Source organism: Lemur catta, chromosome 10, assembly GCF_020740605.2.
Source record: "Lemur catta isolate mLemCat1 chromosome 10, mLemCat1.pri, whole genome shotgun sequence".
NCBI classification, from domain to species: Eukaryota; Metazoa; Chordata; class Mammalia; order Primates; family Lemuridae; genus Lemur; species Lemur catta.
Window position 1 is genome coordinate 71,650,559 of NC_059137.1, and position 19,630 is coordinate 71,670,188.

At 43.3% G+C, this 19,630-nt stretch overlaps 1 pseudogene; it reads right to left on the reverse strand.

The window, feature by feature from the left end:
- Nucleotides 1-2,442: 2,442 nt before the first annotated feature.
- LOC123646010 lies at nucleotides 2,443-3,193 on the reverse strand (annotated as a pseudogene).
- Nucleotides 3,194-19,630: the final 16,437 nt, after the last annotated feature.

Sequence of the window (19,630 nt, forward strand, 5' to 3'; positions counted from 1 at the left end):
AAACCAATGCCCACAAAAGGGGTTTTGTATTTCCCATGAATTTAAAATGTCCCTGTCACTCATGCTACCAAATGTCCTGAGTTGGTGATGCAAAAAAGAATGCCATCATTGGGCAAACAGGACAATTTATGAGGAAATTCTTCACAGCACACAGTTATGCTGTAAAAACTCAGTCCCAAGAAGCTGAGGGCTGGGCCATTTCTTTTCTTGCTCCTGCCTCAGTTGGGCTGGAGGAGGAACGAGGGGACAGTGGAGCCGCCAGAAAGCCCAAGACCTTCAGGAGGTGCAAGTCATGCCCCCCCACTGCCTCTGAGCTGCTTCCTCAGCCCTCACCCCTGGGCTGTCTTTTCTGCATGTCATTTCCAGTCTCGGTTAGGGAACATTAATCTTGGTCTTAAAATTGAGACATCTGTACGTCGGAAAGGGACTGACAAATTATAAGCAGCTACTTGAGCCCATATTGACTTCTGACAAGCTTGACCATTGGGAGGATGTTTTCTGGGGGGCTTGGCAGAGAAGAGGAAAAGGAGGCCATTTCCATCCAAGGGGCAGCAGGTGTCTTTTCAAAACTTTTCTCTTTTCTTTCTTGGTCTTCTTCCTTTCTCTTTTCTTTTGCCTTTTTTTCATGCTCCCCCTCACAGAAGGAAGAGAGCCACTATTATGCAAGAAAATACTATGTTGGCTTGCGATACAGAGGTTCAGTAAAGCTTTGGTCACATGCTGAGGGGCAATGCTGTTTTAGCTGAGGGCTAATTCTGTTTTATTTCTGAGGTAAGTAAAACAAGACCACGACCACGACTTCAGTACAAAGATCTTAATTGGCTCTTATTTGCGCTTGTAGAATTGGGCAACACCTCTTTCTACAATAGAATGAGTGTTTTGATGAACCAAGAAAGGAGGTTGGCTTTACAGACACAAAAGGGCTAAGGAAAGCAGAAATAGAGAACAAAAAACGGATTAGTCATTTCATGGTTACTTTCCTTATAAAGATTAAAGCAGAGAGGACTTCCTTATCATGCTGGCTAACGTTGGCCTGCTGGGGATTTCGCTATCAGCTCTCTCTCTTCTGATTTCTTGGAAGGTCAGACAAACAACTTAGTTCCGGCTTGGTGATGGGGAACTTTAGCATGACTGACTCCATTTTTGTTTGCTATGTTGGACCTGGTGCAGGAGCTCGTCCAAACTAATGGCCTCCTCTAAATTTTATTTAATACTAATTTTGATTAATTTCTTTTCTCAAGTTACTCTTAGAAACTTCTTGAATGCCAAAGAAAATTAAAATTTCATATCTCTTCTCTTCTCTTCTTCTTTTTTTTTCTGTTAAAGATTTTGGTCTTGAACTCCTGACCTCAAGTAATCCTCCCACCTCAGCCTCCCAGAATGCTAGGATTACAGGAGTGAGCCACCCTGCCTAGCCAAGATTCTGGAAGGAGGGTGCGTGTGGTGGCTCAAGCCTGTAATCTCTGCACTTTGGGAGGCTGAGGCAGAGGATCACTTGAGGCTAGGAGTTCAAGACCAGCCTGGGCAATATAGCATGACCCAGTTTCAAAAAAAAAAAAAAATTAGCCAGGCATGATGGTGCACACCTGTAGTCCCAGCTACTCAGGGGGCTGAGGCAGGAGGATGAAGGTTGCAGTTTACTATGAACATGCCACTGCACTCCACCCTGGGTGTCAGAGAAAGACCCCATCTCTTAAAAAAAAAAAAAAGATTTTGAGGGTGGGTGTTATTATCGTTTTTCTAACTTTTTACCATGAAAACTCTCAAGCAAAAGTAGAAAGAAGAGTATAGAGAATCCTCTCTGCTCTGGGCAACATAGCATAACTAGCAAAAGCAGGGAAATAAACGGAATTAAATAGCAAACAGAGGGAAGAAACAGGATTCTTCTCACTTTTGAATTCTCAATAATGAAAGCATCTCTGCTACACATTGACATGTTAATTAGCCAGGCTTTCATCTTTTGGGGGGCTCTGCCTCTGTCCCAGCCCTTAAAATTGGCCTTTAAAAGGAAAGCTCCTTTTAGATGTTCTTTGTGGTTTATTTCTTGCCACAAGAATTCATGAATATACAAAGGACTCGGATGGATAGATGGAAGGCAGATGAAACCTGAGATTTGAACAAAGCCTCATAAATAGGTTTTCAGAAAAGCCAGCAGGGTTGGTAAGGTTCCGGGGAGCCGCACGTAGGGACCCAAGCTTAGAAGAGAGGGGCGGGGCAGACAGAGAAAACACTTTCACTTGTCTACCGGGGAGTAAAGTCAGAATCTGGCTTCCTGAACTTTAACAAAGGACCCACCTGGGAGTCTTATTAAGATGCAGTTTCTGACTCAGCAGGTCTGGGGGTGGGGGTGGGGCAGGGCTGAGAACCTGCATTTTTTTTTTCATGCTGTATTGTCTTTAATTAAGTACAAAGACCTTTTTAACATGTCTCCTAGAGATCATTTCACCCACTGCTCTGTTTGGCCACCAGTTCCTCTCTTTCGCAACGGTGAGCCGGATACATTTTCCTCTGCAAAGAGCAACGCACGGTTTGTTGCCTAGGCCAATAACAAAAATGTGGAGAGCTGAGTGGCAAAGCTGCTGCCGTTGGCATCTTTCAAAAGGCCGAGGATGTCTTTCTCTGTGAGTGATCACACGAGTTCTTCCCAGGTTAGCTAGCATCTCCGGTCACCACACAGGTTACCAGTGTCAGACTTAATGCAGTCGGTAATCTTGCCAGTCTCCAAATCACGCTGAATGGTGTCATTCACCTTGATGAATGGGGACAGGATAGCAGACGCTGTGAGCATCAGGGGTCATCAGGTGAGGGGTTCTTTTTGTGCCCACAGAGATTTTTCTCACTTTGCACAATTTGTACTTGGCCTCCTCAGGTGTGATACGATGAACAGCAAAGCAACCCTTGGTGTCATAAATCAGATGGAAATTCTCTCTGGTCTTGTCAATGCTGATGACATCCATAAAACCAGCAGGGTAGGTTATAGCCGTTTGGACCTTGCCATCAACATTAATGACCCACTGCTTGCAGATCTTTACTTCGTCTCCTGTCAGGGCATACTTAAGCCTGTTCCTTAGGGAAATGACGAATGAGAGACACTGGTGGATGGACGGGGAGAAAACACACCAGTCAATTTATCCAGCATCCAATGCTTTGGAGCTGCTACCCACTTCGGATGCTTCTTGGGAGCATGAGACATGGCTGCACCAGGCATGGAAAGAGCCAGAACCTGCATTCCTAACATGCTCCCAGGCAAAACCAGCTTCACAGGCTGTCACCTATGCAGTCACCAGGGCCCTGAGCTTGGTTTCATGAACTTCTGTCACCTTACAATTCTTAATAATTTTAAATTTGAACTTGTGTTTTGTAAGTAAAGTCCAATGGAACAATACAGGCGGCACAAGAATAGAAGAGATGCATGCAGTGCAGTATGCGTATGGGTGTCCACTGTTTTTTGCCACCCATTCGCATATAGTGCTTGGGATATCCCCTGAGGGGGAGTCCAGCAAGTCCCAAAGCACGTACAGGGCAGTGTGTTATGGCTATGACTTAGTAAAGTCGGGGGCACTGACAGCCTGGAGCAGCCATGCTTACCGTTGGCACTAGAACTTGCTGTAAACACAGAAAGAAGGCAGTGATGTTCTAAGAAACAGGAATGACAGAGAACTCTATCATATGCTTTCTGTGTTACTTCCTTATATTAGCCAACCACTGGTGCTGAAAATTATGACTTGGAAGAGAAAGTTCCTTTTCCTTTCAGTCCCTCCTTAATCATCAGGAAGCAGAAGGTAGAGATCGGCAGTACAATGTGTGCTTATTAAGAAGTAAAATAAAAACAGTTGAGTTACTTTGCTCAGTGTTTCCACTGCTCTGGTAAGAAGAAAACATACATTTGTGTGCAAGTTATAAAATACAGTTGTGTCATTTCGGTGATTCCACATTATGAATTAAATGTTCATATTTTTGCATTTAAAACTGGCATTGCTTGATTAAAAAGACAAATGGTAAATCCATGTCATTTAAATGACTAAAGGCTAGTCACGTAAAGTGTTTCTTTATGTAGAATGACACTGAGTAGCCAATGTAAAACACCGTGACAAGTTGAGCGGCTGTGGAAGAAAAGATAAAGCTTAGTATAACATTTTAGTATAGTTAATGGTACTTTTTTCCCTCCTTTTGAACAGGGGCCCACATTCTTATTTTGCCCTGGGCCACGCAACTTATGTAGCCAGTCCTGCTGCTACATGGCTGGCGCTGGTACCCCACAGACCACACTTGGAGAAGTGGGAGTCTCTTCAGCGAGATTTGGAAGCCAGACAGACCCGGATTCAACCCCAGATTTTACTGCCTGCTAGTTGCTTTGTGATCTCAGTCATTCCTTAAAGGAATGTGTAAAAGAAAGGCAGAACGTTATCTTTCTGGCTTATCAGTAAGGGCAATAATTGTCTCACTGGGTATGTGCCATTTTTGCTCACATACTTGAGTCTCCTTGTCTATATACAATGTCAACCTACAATAATCAAAAGGGTCAGAATCTAATTTAAAGAGAGTTTATTCAAGCACAGGGTTTGAGGATAGCCCACCTGGAAACACCAACTCTGAAGGACTGGAGTCAGTGTTCCAAAGCGGGGGAAGTTAAAATTTCGTTTATATAGGCAGAGACAGAAGGGTTTTTAGCAGGATTACAACATTTTCATACAAGATTGATGCATAATTACAGCAATTTGGTTGGTTATTGGCAGTGCTTCTTTTTGGGAAGGGTACTTTTAATATGTTTTACAGTGGGTGTAATAGTTGTGAATTTTCTGTGATCTGGTCTAAACAAAGCAGGACAACAAAGGGGAAGTTAATCTATAGCAAGGGTCATTAATGAAGAAGGCAGGAGGTTTTTGTTCCTGACCTTGTTTAATTCTCTTTAGTCATTGTACAGAACAAGAAAAATAAGGAATTGAACTAATCTCTAATCTGAGAAACAAAAGTTGTAATGTGTGACTCGGATCACAATCTCATCTCTCTCAGGCTTAAAGTGTTTTGGAAGCACCCAAAACATTTAAATTATACTTATATATTTTATATTTTACATATAAAACAAATATATAAATTTATATATGTAAATATAATTTATATATCCATATTTATTTATAACAATGTGGATAATAATTCATCCCAGGCAGGAATTCAGAAAATACCTCCTCCTCCAAACTCTTCTCTCCTCCACAGACCCCAGGGCTGAAAGAGGGCTCCATCCCTCCTCTACCGTAGTTGGTGGTTTACCTTTTTGCCCCTCTGCCCGGGTTTAAATTCTTTGAGGACTGGAACTGTCGTGCCTCCGTCCTGAACCCACGCCTGCACAGCCAACCTCTCCCGCAGAATCAATATTATGATAAGGTCAATGTTTCATGTTGAATGAATACAAATTCTCCGCTTGAACCAAGCAAAGGGAAACAGATTAACAATAATTGCAAAGGGCCATTGTTGAAATACTGCACATTCTTTCCAGATTCCTGTCATTTGTCTACTGTTAATATTTTCCCTTTTCCTCTTTTCCTGTCCAAATCATACGCATCCTTTGAGGATTGGCTACGTGAATTTTTGGGTCTCCCAGGGGGTTTGATCCTAGCTCTGGCTCTGTTTTCTCATCAGTGTCTTGATTTTGCTTCTTTCAGCATCTACGGGGCTCCTCTTGTCAATGGCTGCAGCATTTTCAGGCTTTCATGCTACCCAGGAGGAAGGGGAACATCTGCGTGCCAGAATTCCCAGCAAAAGCCCTATGCTTTGCTCTGATTGGCTGAACAAACCAATCCTGGTGGCTAAAGTGGTATTAGAGGTTGATTGGCTTAAATTTGGGATCACCTAAACTAATCACCTTGATGAGAGGGAAGCGACTCTTGATCCATCTAAGGACATCTTCTTACTGAGTGTAGGGTTAATCCCAACCTAACAAATCACAAAGGGCAGGTGGTAGAATAGCTATTGGTAGGCAGCCCAGATGTCTTCCTTCCTTTGGCTTCTCTGATAGATCCCCTCTCTCTGTTAATAGACACTGCCTCTCCTAGGGTACAATCGCTAGCCAGGCTCTTTGAGATAAGATAATAGCTCAGCTCTCCTCCCATTTCACATACAAGGCAATGGGGCCCCGTGGAGAATGGAGCGAAGGGCTTGCTCTAGATTACATATCTAGTTAGGGGCAGAGCTGGGACTAGACCACTCTGCCTCTAATCCATATAATCCTTAATCCTACATTGTACTGCCTTGTGATGTCATTTAAGGGTATTGTGCGTATATATTTTCTCTCCTTCTAAACATTAAGTTTCCAGGGGCCAAAAACAATGTGTTCTGTCTGCACCACAGCACTTAGTTTAGAACAGTAACGAAAATTTAGCTGAAGATCATAAACATACTAAGCAGAGTCAATACTGGCAGAAACAAATAAAAAATGTTTATCACCAAAGTGCCAAGCAGAAGTCACATAAATTAAGCAATTATTTTGATTAGTTATTACTGTGATGTGACCAGAAAGACAATGTTTTACATTTTCTTTAAGTAGAAATGACACAGAAATTTTCACCTAAAAGTCTCAGACTTATGAATAATTTATATCAGAAAATGTTTATATCAATCATAACCTTTATTAAATGTACAGGTATGCCTATATACCTATATCTCTATATCTATCCATCCATCTCTATCTCCTTTATAAGAAATGTAGTTAACTATTTTTTAATGTAACTTTTAACTTTTACCTAGTTATTTAATCTGTGAACTAAGAAATGTATCTACTACAAATTGTTGTCTCTGTTTTTTCCAAAATACTGGTGACATTAGGATTCCTCTTCAGCAGGTGGAGAAACAGAAGGAGCCCCACACCCCCAATGCAGCATGTGGTGTAATGAGTGTGTGATAAAGGAGCCACAGGAGCCATCTGATATATCAACACTGTCCTTTATACTTAGAGGGGTGGAGAAGTCAGGGCAGTGTGGCTCCTCCTGGCTCCCCCAATGCTGTCCACCTGCCCTGGCTCTGGGATTACGGTCTTGGAAAAGCTAACTTTAACTCCTATTGAATGGGGCAGGCTTCGAAATCAAAGACTAGAGTCTGGGAAGATTAATTTCTGCCTTTATTTGATAATATCCATCATTTTATTTGTCTTTTAGTATGCCTTGCAATGTTCTGTTGAAAGCTGGATATGATGTCTTGGGTAAAAGGAACTGCTATAAATAGACCTTGGGGTGAGGTTTTATGTTTTTCTGGCCAGGCGTTAGGCCGTGTTTACTGGTTGCTGTAGTTGTGGGTGTCGGAAGCTAAACTGTCATCTGGTGCCCTTGTTTTTGCCTCCCCGCTGTCTTCGAGTTTCCCTAGCGATTTCTTCACTATTCTCCACAATTCTTCTTAAATTGTTCCTTCAACTGTATTCTCCTGTTATTATACAGGAGCCCTATTAACGTGGTGGTCAGATGTGGGGAGACAGGAAGTATTTCTTAGTCCCATGAATAGGTCTCAGCCTGTTAGTGACCCTGTGTGCCTGGTCTGTGACCTGCACAAGTGCCTCTCGGTTTTGTTTTGTTTTCCCTCTTAGGTGAGACAGGAAGGCTGGAACCGGCTGAAACTGGGCATTTTCCTTCCCCCAGGTCAGTAAGGCTGTAGTTTCTCTTGAGGGCAGGCCTTGTTAAGAAGAACAAAATGAGCCAGGCTATCATCCTGGCACTTTGGGAGACCAAGGCGGGAGGATCACTTGAGTTCAGGAGTTTGAAACTAGCCTGGGCAACATAGCAAGACTCCATCTCTTAAAAAATTTAAAAATTAGTAGGGCATGGTGGTGCATGCCTGTAGTCCCAGCTACTCTCAGGAAGCTGAGGTGGGAGGATCACCTAAGCTCAGGAATTTGAGGCTGCAGTGAGCTATGACTGTGCCACTGCACTCCAGGCTGGGTGGCAGAGGGGGATTCCATCTCTAAAGAAAAAAAAACAAAAAACAAAGAGCAGAATGTTCTGGGGCAAATTTTTAAATGGCTACTTTCCCCTACCCCAGCAGGAACCACTAGGGAATTTGTCTCTGACCTTCACTGTGAGAATGGTCTCTTCAGTTCTGGGGACAACAGTTCACTCTATGACCTCAGTTCCCTGATGGATAGAAAAGGTGTTGGTTTTCAGTTTGCTCAGTGGACAGGAGAAACAAACTTCTTACATGCCAGACTGGAAGCCAGAAGTCTCCCCATCATTTAATTTGATTTTTCCAAATTGAAGTTTAGAGATACTCAGTCACCCACACGTCAAGTAGAAAAGCCAGGACTACAGAACTCAGGTGATGTGACTCCCATGCTGTTGATCTTCTTCATGTATCTGAGCTTCACCAAAGGTGAGGTGAACACCTCAGAGCCTGGCCTGGAGCCCTTCAGGAAGTAGTTGCTGGGTACCGTATCTTTGCCTCCCTCCATGGTCACAGCCAGCCTGGATTTCCACTCACTGCCGCTGGCACGAGACCTGTCCCAAATGGAGAGGGGAAGTGACCAGGACAGGTGCTTCAGCAGTGTGTTCCCTCCCCTACCCCAACTCTTGCCCATATGGGGAAACAGGGGGACTCACAAAAGCAGAGAAACTCATTGGCTGGATAATGGTGGACGATGAGGATGTTTTTGTCTAGAAAACATTTTCAAGTACTTTGTGCTCCCACTCAGGGCTCACGGTGTGGTATAAACCTAGACACTGTCGTTCATCTTCTACAAAGTTGTGCCTCAGCAGGTGTTGCTGACATTGGACACAGCAGCAATGGAGTTCCCTGAGGCTATACAACACCAGGCCTTCCACTGCACACCTGGTGTCATGAGAGCACCGTGCATGAATGAGTTGACACCTCAGGGGTGGCTGGACCACAAGTTACGCTCTGGTGCCGGATACTGTGTAAGGGGCTCATATTCCTGGAGGCAGCCTTCATGGCAGCCTTTAATTCTGAGAACTGCACCAGAATCTCCACCTTTAGGGCAGGGTCCCATGATAGGAATGACAGTTCTAGCCTTTGAGGACTTTCATCTAGAAATTCCATTAGCTCTGGAAGCCCAAGCCAAAGTTAGCTTATTATTTCCTTGAGGTCACAGGAACAGGTTTGAGTTTCTTTACGGGAGGTCAAAGGGCAGTTTAAGGACTTGTGGCAGCCGTGTCCCCACCTCTCCTCTGAGCATCAGGCTCTGTTCCTTCCTTGTGTTGGGGGGTTTGGGGGGGTGCAGCTTAGGGAGCATGGCCATTCTTCAACGTGGGCAGAGTTGGACTGACTATGACAGGAGCTGGGACTCTCCCTCTGGAGGGATTTCTGTTCCATCTACCTACATTGCTTCAGGTGATTTTCATTTGTCGCAAGATTATTTACAAGCTATTTGGTGCTGTTTCCTACTCCCTGCCAAAAAAAAAAAAAAAAAAAAGGTCTTCAAAAGGAGGAAAAGGCAATTTTATCTTCTTTTCCAGGAAATTCTGGGCTGCTCATCTTAGAGGCTATGTATTAGTTATCTGTTGCCGCATAACAAATTATTCCAAATCTCTCAAAACAAGAAATACTTATCATCTCACAGTTTCTGTGAGTCAGGCATCAGCTGCTTAGCTGGCTCAGGGTCTCTTACAGGGCTGAACCCAGGTTTGGCGAGGGTTCCTGTCCTCACAAGGCACGTCTTGGGGAGGATCCATCTGCTTCCAGACTCACTCACGCTGCGTTTGGCAAGCCTCGGGTCCTCTCTGGCTGTTGTCCTAGATATCCGTTCCTTGCCACGTGGGATTCTTGGTTGGGCAGCTCAGTGTGGCAGCTGGTTCCTCCCCAGAGCAGTGAGGGAGAAAAAGAGAGAGGGTAAACAGATAGAAGTCACTGGCGTTTTATAAGCTAATTTTGGAAGTGACATTTTAGCACTTTTGCTGTATTCTGTGTGTGAGAAGTGAGTCACTGTGTCCAACCCACACTCAGAGGCGGGGATCATACAAGGGCATGAATGCCAGCAGGTGGGGATTTTGAGAGTCCTCTCGAAGGCTGCCTATCACAGGTTGTTAATGATTTTTTGTATTTCCCAGCTCAAAGCAAAGTCACAAGCCATCTGTTACAAAGCTCTATCTAGGCTCTTGTGTGGAAGGTGGATTTAGCTGGGTGGTTTTTAGAAAGAAAAGATGAGTCTGAAGATGGGGTCATTGGGTTCAAAGACAGGGGTTACCCAAGGCTAGCTGCACTCCAAGGAGTTGAGGAGATGTGAGTAGAGGAATCTGTGTGCATCAATTTCCTATCCAGAAGTGTCCTAGGAGGCAGCAGGACTTCTGATGGAGTGAGCAGATGTGTTTGCTGGAGGCACCGAATATCCAACACCATAGTTTCACAAGCTACGTAAAAGTTGCCAGATCCCCTAAATGTCAAAGAGGCTGTGGAGCCACCTGCCTTTGAAGGGTCTTGGACGATGAACGTCCCTGTAGCAACCATGGTATACCAAAGACCAGATAATCTTCCTTAGGCAATTTTTGACAGATTTAACTAGTAAAGATTAAAGGATCCCCCCATAATGACTGATATTAGGAGACCTCAATCCTAGTAAATGGGTGTATCATCTTAATCCATTTGTGCTGCTATAACAAAATTACCACAGTGGATAATTTACAAACAATAAGCATTTATTTCTCATAGTTTTGGAGGCCAGGAACGCTAAGATTAATATGCTAGTGGTCTGGTGTGGTGGCTCATGCTTGTAATCCTAGCACTCTGGGAGGTTGAGGCGGGAGGATCGTTTGAGCTCAGGAGTTCAAGACCAGCCTGAGCAAGAGCAAGACCCCATCTCTACTAAAAATAGAAAGAAATTAGCTGGACAACTAAAAAGATATAGAAAAAATGAGCCGGAAGTGGTGGTGCATGCCTGTAGTCCCAGCCACCCAGGAGGCTGAGGCAGGAGGATTGCTTGAGCCCAGGAGTTTGAGGTTGCTGTGAGCTAGGCTGACGCCATGGCACTCTAGCCCGGGCAACAGAGTGAGACTCTGTCTCAAAAAAAAAAAATGCTGGCCTTCTTGCTGTGTCCTCACATGGCAGAAGGTGGAAGAGCAAAAAGACCCAGATAGTTCCCTCCAGCCCTTTTATAAGAGTCTACTCCCACCCATGAGGGTGGAGTGCTCATGACTGAATCACTTCTTAATACTATCACACTGGGTCTTAGGTCCCAACATATGACTTTGGCAGGGATATCAGCATTCAGACCATAGCAGGAGGATAGAACCAGATGTAATTTAATGTAGAAAAATTAAGCTAGGTGATGTCTCTTTTACCTTGGTATTATAAAGTATGTTATATTTATATTTATCACTTATTTAATCTTTACAACTCATTGTAGTAGGTATTACTTATTCCTTTTACAGAAGGAGAGACAGAAGCCCAGAGAAGTGAATACGTGTTTAGCGGGCTAGCATAAAAGAAGAAACCAAGAATCATTTGGAATCAATTTACCTGGTTTAAACAAGCAAACAAAAATAAAGGAAGCATATTGACTATCGTAACAGAAAAGCCTCGGGTTAAGGTTGCAGTCAGGCAGCACAGTTGGTTCAGGGCTCAGTTAAAGTCATCAGGATGCTGTTTCCCTCTGCTGTCTGTCTCTTTTATTCCATGCTGCTGCATTTTCAGGCTTCTTGTGGTGGCTGGATGCCTGTCAGCAACTTCAGACCTAAAACCTTCCAGACGCAAGTGCCCCTGTACAGTGCCACCCCGCCTGGCCAGTTGAATAGATTTTTGATGTGTTCACTTTGTATAACAGTCATGTTTTTAACTTTTTTGAAAACTGTATTTTTGCAAGTGAGAGTAGGCCACTCTATTTCTTTTATTTACAACTCCCATTTTCCTTTAAAAACTACCTGGATAATTTATGTCTTTAGGAAAATCAAAGCTTTAAATTTGCCTGACATTTTAAACAATTCACCATCCAGGTGAGTCAGACTTCTTGGAGGTGGATCCTCCGGCCCCTGGCCCAGCTGCCTGGCAGATGCCGTGTGGGACAGAGGTGAGCTGTTCCCTCCTGAGTCCTGCCCAAATTGTAGATTAGTAAGCAAGATGAATGAATGGTGGTGTTTTAAGCCACTCAGTTTTGGAGTCATTTGTAACATAACAATAAATGAATAATAAAGGAGACTTTCCTTTACATAAGTCTTTGTGTGAAATTTTTGTAATAAACATATGTACACTTAAAATTTTTAAAATACATACTTTGGGGGAAAATTAAAATTAGAAACAGGGGTCAGGCATGGTGGGTCTCGCCTGTAATCCTAGCACTTTGCGTGGCCAAGGTGGGAGGATTGCTTCAGGTCAGGAGTTCAAGACCAGCCTGAGCAAGAGTGAGACCTCGCCTCTACTAAAAATAGAAAAATTAGCCTGTAATTGTGGCCCAGCTGCTTGGGAGGCTGAGGCAGGAGGATTGCTTAAGCCCAGGAGTTTGAGCCTGCAGTGAGCTAGGCTGATGCCACAGCACTCTAGCCTGGGCGACAGAGCAAGACTCTGTCTCAAAATAAATAAATAAAATAAAATAAAATTAGAAACATAGCAAGAGTTTCTATTTGTACTTCCCTTACTTATATCCTAAGTGATTTCCAATCTCAAACTCATTCTAGTGGTCAAAAGATATGTATTTCTTCACCAAATACTGCTATGACGGTTACTCTTGACCTCTTAGATCATTTTACACTGGAGAGAACAGGAAAGATAAGGGAAGTTGGAAGCTATACATGGATTATAAGGAAAGTCAATATTATCAAGTGCTAAATTGATTAATCAATTTATTTCCTGCTTGATCAATGCTGCTTTACTGATGCCGTGTTCTCCAAACTTCAGGTCAGTGGGTTGACCCTTAACCTATTCTCGGTTTGGAGAAAGTCGTTTCCTGTGTTGTATTTTCTATTTATGAAATATCTCCACTTATTGGAGGTGGGGGCTGGGGGTGAGGCTATTTTTTCCTCGGGAACTCATTGGCCATTCCAGTGCTCCTCAGGAGGGACTTGGGAAGACCAACATTTTTTGGTGACTTTCAAGAGAGCTGGACTTCTTTATAACAGAAGGCTGGTCCTTGGTGTCTGCCATCTTCCCTAGTGAGCTCAAAAGCACCTCCTAATCTCTTTGATCTGAGACAGAGGTGGGCCAAATTGGTCCTTCAACCATGTCCTTTCTGTATTCTTCTACATGGCTGTGAACCCATTAAACTAACAGATCTGTAAACCAGAACCTAGGGCCATCTATCAATAACGATGTTAAGTAGGAGAAAAACGTGAGTAGACAGCTTTTTGTGATAGACTTGCGCTCTATCACAGCATAGTTAACTGTTTTGCCTCTCCAGCCTCGGGGGAGGGAGTGGGGCAAGGAGAGGAAGACACTAGCAGTCAGAAATTTTAGGTTTGCCCAGAGCTCAAAGAAGCACAGCTGGTCTGTTCTATTATCCAGAGTTGTGGATATGCATTTAGGAGCCAGAGTGGCCTCATAGTCTCAGGGAGCTTCAGGGACAAAGTGTTGGGGTAGAGAGTAGAGCAACTGACGAGTTTGGTGCTCAGCACTTTTCTTGATTTGATAACTACAGGCACAGGAATAGTATTTGAGGTGTAGAAATGTGGTATAGGCTAGGTATTTTTTTTCTTTTGAAACAGCGTCTCACTCTGTCACCCAGGCTGGAGTGCAGTGGCCCAATCACAGCTTACTGTAACCTCAAATTCCTGGCTCAAGAGATCCTCCTGCCTCAGCCTCCCCAGTAGCTGGGACTACAGGTGCATGTCACCATGCCTGGCTAATTAAAAAAAAATTGTTTTTTTTTTTTATAGAGATGAGATCTTGCTGTGTTGCCTAGGCTGAAAGGCTAGGTTATTAAATGCCAAATGTATTAAGAAAAAATTTTGAATTTTCAAACTAAAAATATCATCTTTTACAAATCAGTAAATAAAAAACAGCTATCTTCACTGAAAAATGAGTTAAGGACATAAACAGTCAATCCACAAAAGAAGAAATACAGTTGACAAGAAATATATAAAAGATGTTCAGTTTTACTAGTTTTGAGGAAATGCAAATAAAAACAATGATACCTTTTTCTTGCTGTCAGAATGGTCAAGATTTAAAAGATATCAAAGTCCAATGTTGGTGACCATTGGCAAAGATTCTCTTCTGGCCAAACTCTATCCAAATGCCTCTGAGCCCTCTTCTTGACTAGGCCTCAACCTTGGCCTAGAAAAGCTACAGACTTCTTAGCACAAATAATTCTGTCCACCACTCTCCCTACATTAAAAGATTTAAACAAACACTAACCTAGTTTCTAACAGCTCAAGGCCACATGCCTGGGATGACCCTAGCCCCCTTTAAAGAGCCTGCCTGAGACAGCTCAAGGCTGCCAAAAGAATTCAATATTTGTTCTAGTCGGCGCTTGGTGATAGGCCCCTGACCACCCTTTCTTAGAGCATTTACTAAAGGGGCTTACAGTGGTGAGTCCTTCCTCTGTCCCTTTAAGATGTGTATGTCTCTCCTGTGGCTCAGAATTGTTTTTCTCTACTTCTAGGAAATTATCTCAAAGAAGTTTAGACACCGAAAGATGTTCAGAACACAAATTATGCAAAACATCTATATCTCTCCACACACACACACCCACACACACACACATCTGCAAAGGTTTTTCCCTTAAAATATATTTACAAACAATGATATGGTTGACTGGTGAGACTGGGTGATTTTTGTCTTCTTTCTATAATTTCTGGTTTGTTTTTTTTCTTCCCCAATAAGCATATATCTTTCCTGTAAGTAGAAAAAAAAAGGAAGCTTTAGATATATGTATGTGTGTGTATGTATGTGTATATATATAGAGAGAGAAAGAGACAGAGAGAATTGATTATAAAAGAGCCATCGATGACCATCAGAAAGATTCGGACGTGCAAGGACCCCTGGGTCTGTTCCCGCCCCAGTTCTCTCATTCTCCAGCCGGCGATCTTGAGTATCTCACATAAGCGCCAAGTTCCTGCCAAACGTTACCTGTGCTCATGTGCAGGCGGTGATATAGGGGGAGACTGGTTTTCTTTCCTTTTCTTTCTACTCTTCTGTATTTTTTAATGAAAAAAAATCACCAATTACTTCTAATGATGACAAAGGAAAAATACTAAACAAGATATGTTCATTCTGTTTATAAGAAAATGATGAATAATCAGCATGGAATCTTAGAAATTATTTTTCTGGTGAGAAAATAATTTTAAACATTAAAATGCACAAATGTATTCTATATTTGAATAGTTGGAAATCCCTTTTCTGTTGAGTTTTACAAGCAGGAGAGCTTTTTGTGGGTCTCAGTGTTTTATGTTACTGTTATTCAGTATGTATGGCAGAGGTTAGGGTCCCCTCTACAATCCTCCCCATCTGATCAGTTTAAAGTAACCTTGAAAACTAAATTCAGCCTGCGGGGGTCGGGGTGCAGAATGGTTGGTTCTGCTGCCTTCACTATGAGCAGCAACGCCTGGCTCTGGAGCCCGTCCTTCTGTCTTTCTCAGGGCCTATGGAGCCCTCTGCACCTGTGTGCCCTGCTAATATCCTGCTTAGGCTTCAAGGCTGACTCAGATGCCCTAAACAAGAATCTTTTGATCTGGCCCAGCATCTAATTCCATTTCTTTTTGGAAACAGCAATTTTCCTTTGGAGAATCACCTCTCTCATGCCTCACTGTGGCTCACCTGGGGCTAATTTCTACCCTCTAAGCGTAAGCATATGACACAGGCTCAAATAAATCTGCATAATCCACCCCGCCACTTATAGCAGTTGGCTCAGAGATAGTCAGGCTACCAAGCCAGTCTAAAGACAGGCAGCCCAGCTCTTTCCCTGGGAAGGAGGTGACCCATTCCAATAGGCTGAATCCCAGTCTGCGTGGTTTCAAAGACAATGAGATAGTAGAGAGATGGTCTCATCAGCTCAGGGAAGAGAGATTTTATTTTATTTTTTTTCCCCAGATATAGGAGGGAGCACAGAGACTTGAGTGAGTGATAGTGGAGGGTGTGGAGTTTTACACTGAAACCAAGATTCAAATAATCTGGAGATGTGCTAGTTGAGGTCATGAAGAAACAGCAGAAAAAGCAAAGAAAAGAGAAACATTAAGAAAAACCTTCATTAGTAGATGAAAGGAAATAGAAGCTCAAAGAAGAGTTTGCAGAAGGCAATCTGGGAGGCAGCCTTCCCAGGTGGCTTCCAATGATCCACACCTTTCAGTATGTCACCCTGTGTGATACTCTCCCACTAAGTGTGGGTGGATCCAGCATCTTGCTTCTAACCAACAGAATAGAGCAAAAGGGAGGGGGTGTCACTTCTGTGATTAGGTTACTAAAATTTGCAACTTCTGTCTTGCTAGGGATCTCTCTGTCTCTCTGTCTCTGTCTCTGTCTCTGTCTCTCTCTCTCTCTCGTTGGTGTCAATAAAGCAAGCTGCCATGTTGGGGGGACCCAGAAGGGCAGGCTCCAGCTGGCAGCCAGCAAGGAATGAGGCCCTGGGTCCAACAACCATCAAGAAACTGAATCCTGCGAACGACGCTGTGAGTGAGCTTGGAAGCAGATTCCGTCCCAGTTGAACCTTGATTGACTCTTATGAGAAAACCCCGGCCAACACTTTGTACTTGGGACAGACCCTGAAGTGAAGGACCTAACAGCAACCAAAATAATAAGCGTGTGTTGTTTTAGGCCACCAAGTTTGGGGATGCAGTTGATCTTCATTATTCACAAATTCCATACTTGCAAATTTGCCTGCTTAACTAAAATTGATTTGTACCCCCAAAATAAACACTCAGCACTTTCACAGTCATTTACAGACGTGCAGAGCAGCAAAACATTTGAGTTGCCTGAGATACACACTCCCAGCTGCGGTCGAACAAGGCAAGCCTCTGCCTTGTTGTTTCAGCTCTCACGAACAAATGTCCTTTTCACAGTCTATTTAGTTCCTTTTTTCCCCACATTTTTGTGCCTTTTTTTTTTTTTTTTTTTTGCTGATTTCCCCATTTAAAATGCCCCCCCCCATGTAGTGCTGAAGTGCTGCGTGGTGCTCCTAAATGCGGGGCGGCTGTGATGTGCCTGACGGAGAAAATGTGTGTGTTAGAGAAGCTTCATTCAGACCCGAGTTATATTCAGGCTGTTGGCTGTGAAGTCCACGTTAACAAATCAACAATATATATTAAATAAGGAATCTTTAAACAGAAACACACATAAAACAAGCCTATGTATTGATTATTGATTGGTTGACAAAAATGTTGTGGCCAGAGGCTCACAGAAACCTAACCCTGTATCTCTCCCAGGAGCAACGGATCGGCGTTCACTAATTCAGTGTTCTCAGTAACTTCAGAGGACATAACTACTGCGGATAATGAGACTCGACCGTAATTTGTTAATGTAGCAATAGATATCGAATACAGGGGAGACACAGGATAATTCAGCTCGCCAATCTGAGGGGGAGGAGAACATGATCAAGTATCAAGAGCTGTGGGTCCCTCACCAGGGGTAAAGCTAGAGAGATAATGGATAGCAGTTATGAGCATCTGCCATCTAAGTATCATTAAAACAGATATTGAGAAGAAATTAATTTTGCCTGGTTAAAGAGAGTTATTTTAGATGAATGTGAATGAAACTATATAGGAAAATTAGCCTCATAAGGCGGTCTCCTTTCTCTCTTAAGCCCATAGTCTGGGCGCGGTGGCTCAGGCCTGTAATCCCAGCACTTTGGGAGGCCGAGGCAGGAGGATCACTTGAGGCCAGGAGTTCAAGACCAACCTGGGCAAGATAGTGAGACACCATCTCTACAAAAAATTTAAAAAATTAGCCAGCTGTGGTGGCATGTACCTGTAGTCTTAGCTACTTGGGAGGCTGAGGCAGGAGGATTGCTTGAGCCCAGCAATTGGAGACTGCAGTGACCTACGATTGTGCCACTGCACTCCAGCCTGGGCAACACAGTGAGACCCTGTTTCTAAATAAATAAATATTAATAAATAAAGCCCACAGTTGTGTGCAGATTAATGTGTCAAAGGCATCAGCTTAATGGAAAGCTCCATGACTGTACAGGATGATGCAACCCAGGGCGGGCTCCTGGCAAGTGGCAGTGCACTGACACAGCCAATGCAGGGAAATGGCACATGTACAAGGGAAGCTGTGAAAGGGAATAGCCCCCTGGGGACCCAACGTCCCCTAACACAGTGTTTCTATGATCTATGACTGAAAGTCCTGGCTGAACGTTTACGTTCTCTTCATTTTATTTATTTCTAACTTCAGCCTACAAAAGGCCCCTTATGATTTTGATTTTTAATTAGGCTCCCAACTTTGCCCCTGATCCCCACACCCTGTGCTCACTCCAATGAGTGTGCTAAGTCCTTAAATATGAGACAATTTTGTATAATATGTAGCTTTGTTTTTTGTGTGTGTATGTTAGAAAGTTTTATAAATGGTGCTATGTTATAAACATTGAGTTCATTCTTACTTTTTCCACTCTACTCTATGACTTAAGTGTTGCTCCATGAACGTGTAGATTTCTTCTTACAACTGTGTATACACGATAGTGTGCATTCACCGCATTTTACCCATCCTTTTCCTTGGTGCTGGATACCTAGCCTCCAATTCCTGCCACCAGAGTTAGGTACCAGGAACAGAATGAATCTGACAGTGCACCTTGTAGTAGCATGTGCTTCATCTGCTTGCAATTACTTCTCAGTCTTCTCTTCTGCTTCCCTTCCTTGGGTAGAGGACAGTAATCACCAGAATTCATTCCTAGATCATGAGAACATGCAATGTCTCGCTTTTTGTAGAGCAAATTCTTACTTGACTAGTCTCTAGCCTAACAACATTCTGAGAGGCAGGGGTACACACTGGCTTATTCAGTTAAAAAAAAAAAAATGGAGGCCGGGCGCGGTGGCTCACGCCTGTAATCCTAGCTCTGGGAGGCCGAGGCGGGTGGATCGCTCGAGGTCAGGAGTTCAAGACCAGCCTGAGCAAGAGTGAGACCCCGTCTCTACTAAAAATAGAAAGAAATTATCTGGCCAACTAAAAAATATATATACAAAAAAATTAGCCGGGCATGGTGGCTCATGCCTGTAGTCCCAGCTACTCGGGAGGCTGAGGCAGTAGGATCGCTTAAGCCCAGGAGTCTGAGGTTGCTGTGAGCTAGGCTGATGCCACGGCACTCACTCTAGCCCGGGCAACAAAGTGACACTCTGTCTCAAAAAAAAAAAAAAAAAAAAAAAAAAAAAAAAAATGGCACAGTGGTTATTTCCAACTCTGGTTTTGCCTAAAGGTTGTAAAAGTGGAAAAAAAAAACAACTAAAAATAAAATGTCATTTAATACATTTTAATTTAAAAATAAATATGTGCCATAAAAAGGCAAGCGAAAGGGGAAGTTGGCAAAATCAAATAACCATGAAACATGGAGACGTTTCCTAAGTGAGAAATTGCTCATCCAAAGGGTACACAACACATTCTGAAAGCTTAGTGCATTGCCCTTTGAGGCATGAAAGACGAAAGAGAATAAAGTTCGGGTGATCAGGAAACCCAAAGCATATACAGTCCTCCCATACCAAGTGCCCAGCCAGACTGATGTCCTGAGAAAACTGCTGCAAAGTGAAGCCAGAGAAAGATTCTTGCAGACTCAAAGAAAGAAGGGCCACAGCCTGTG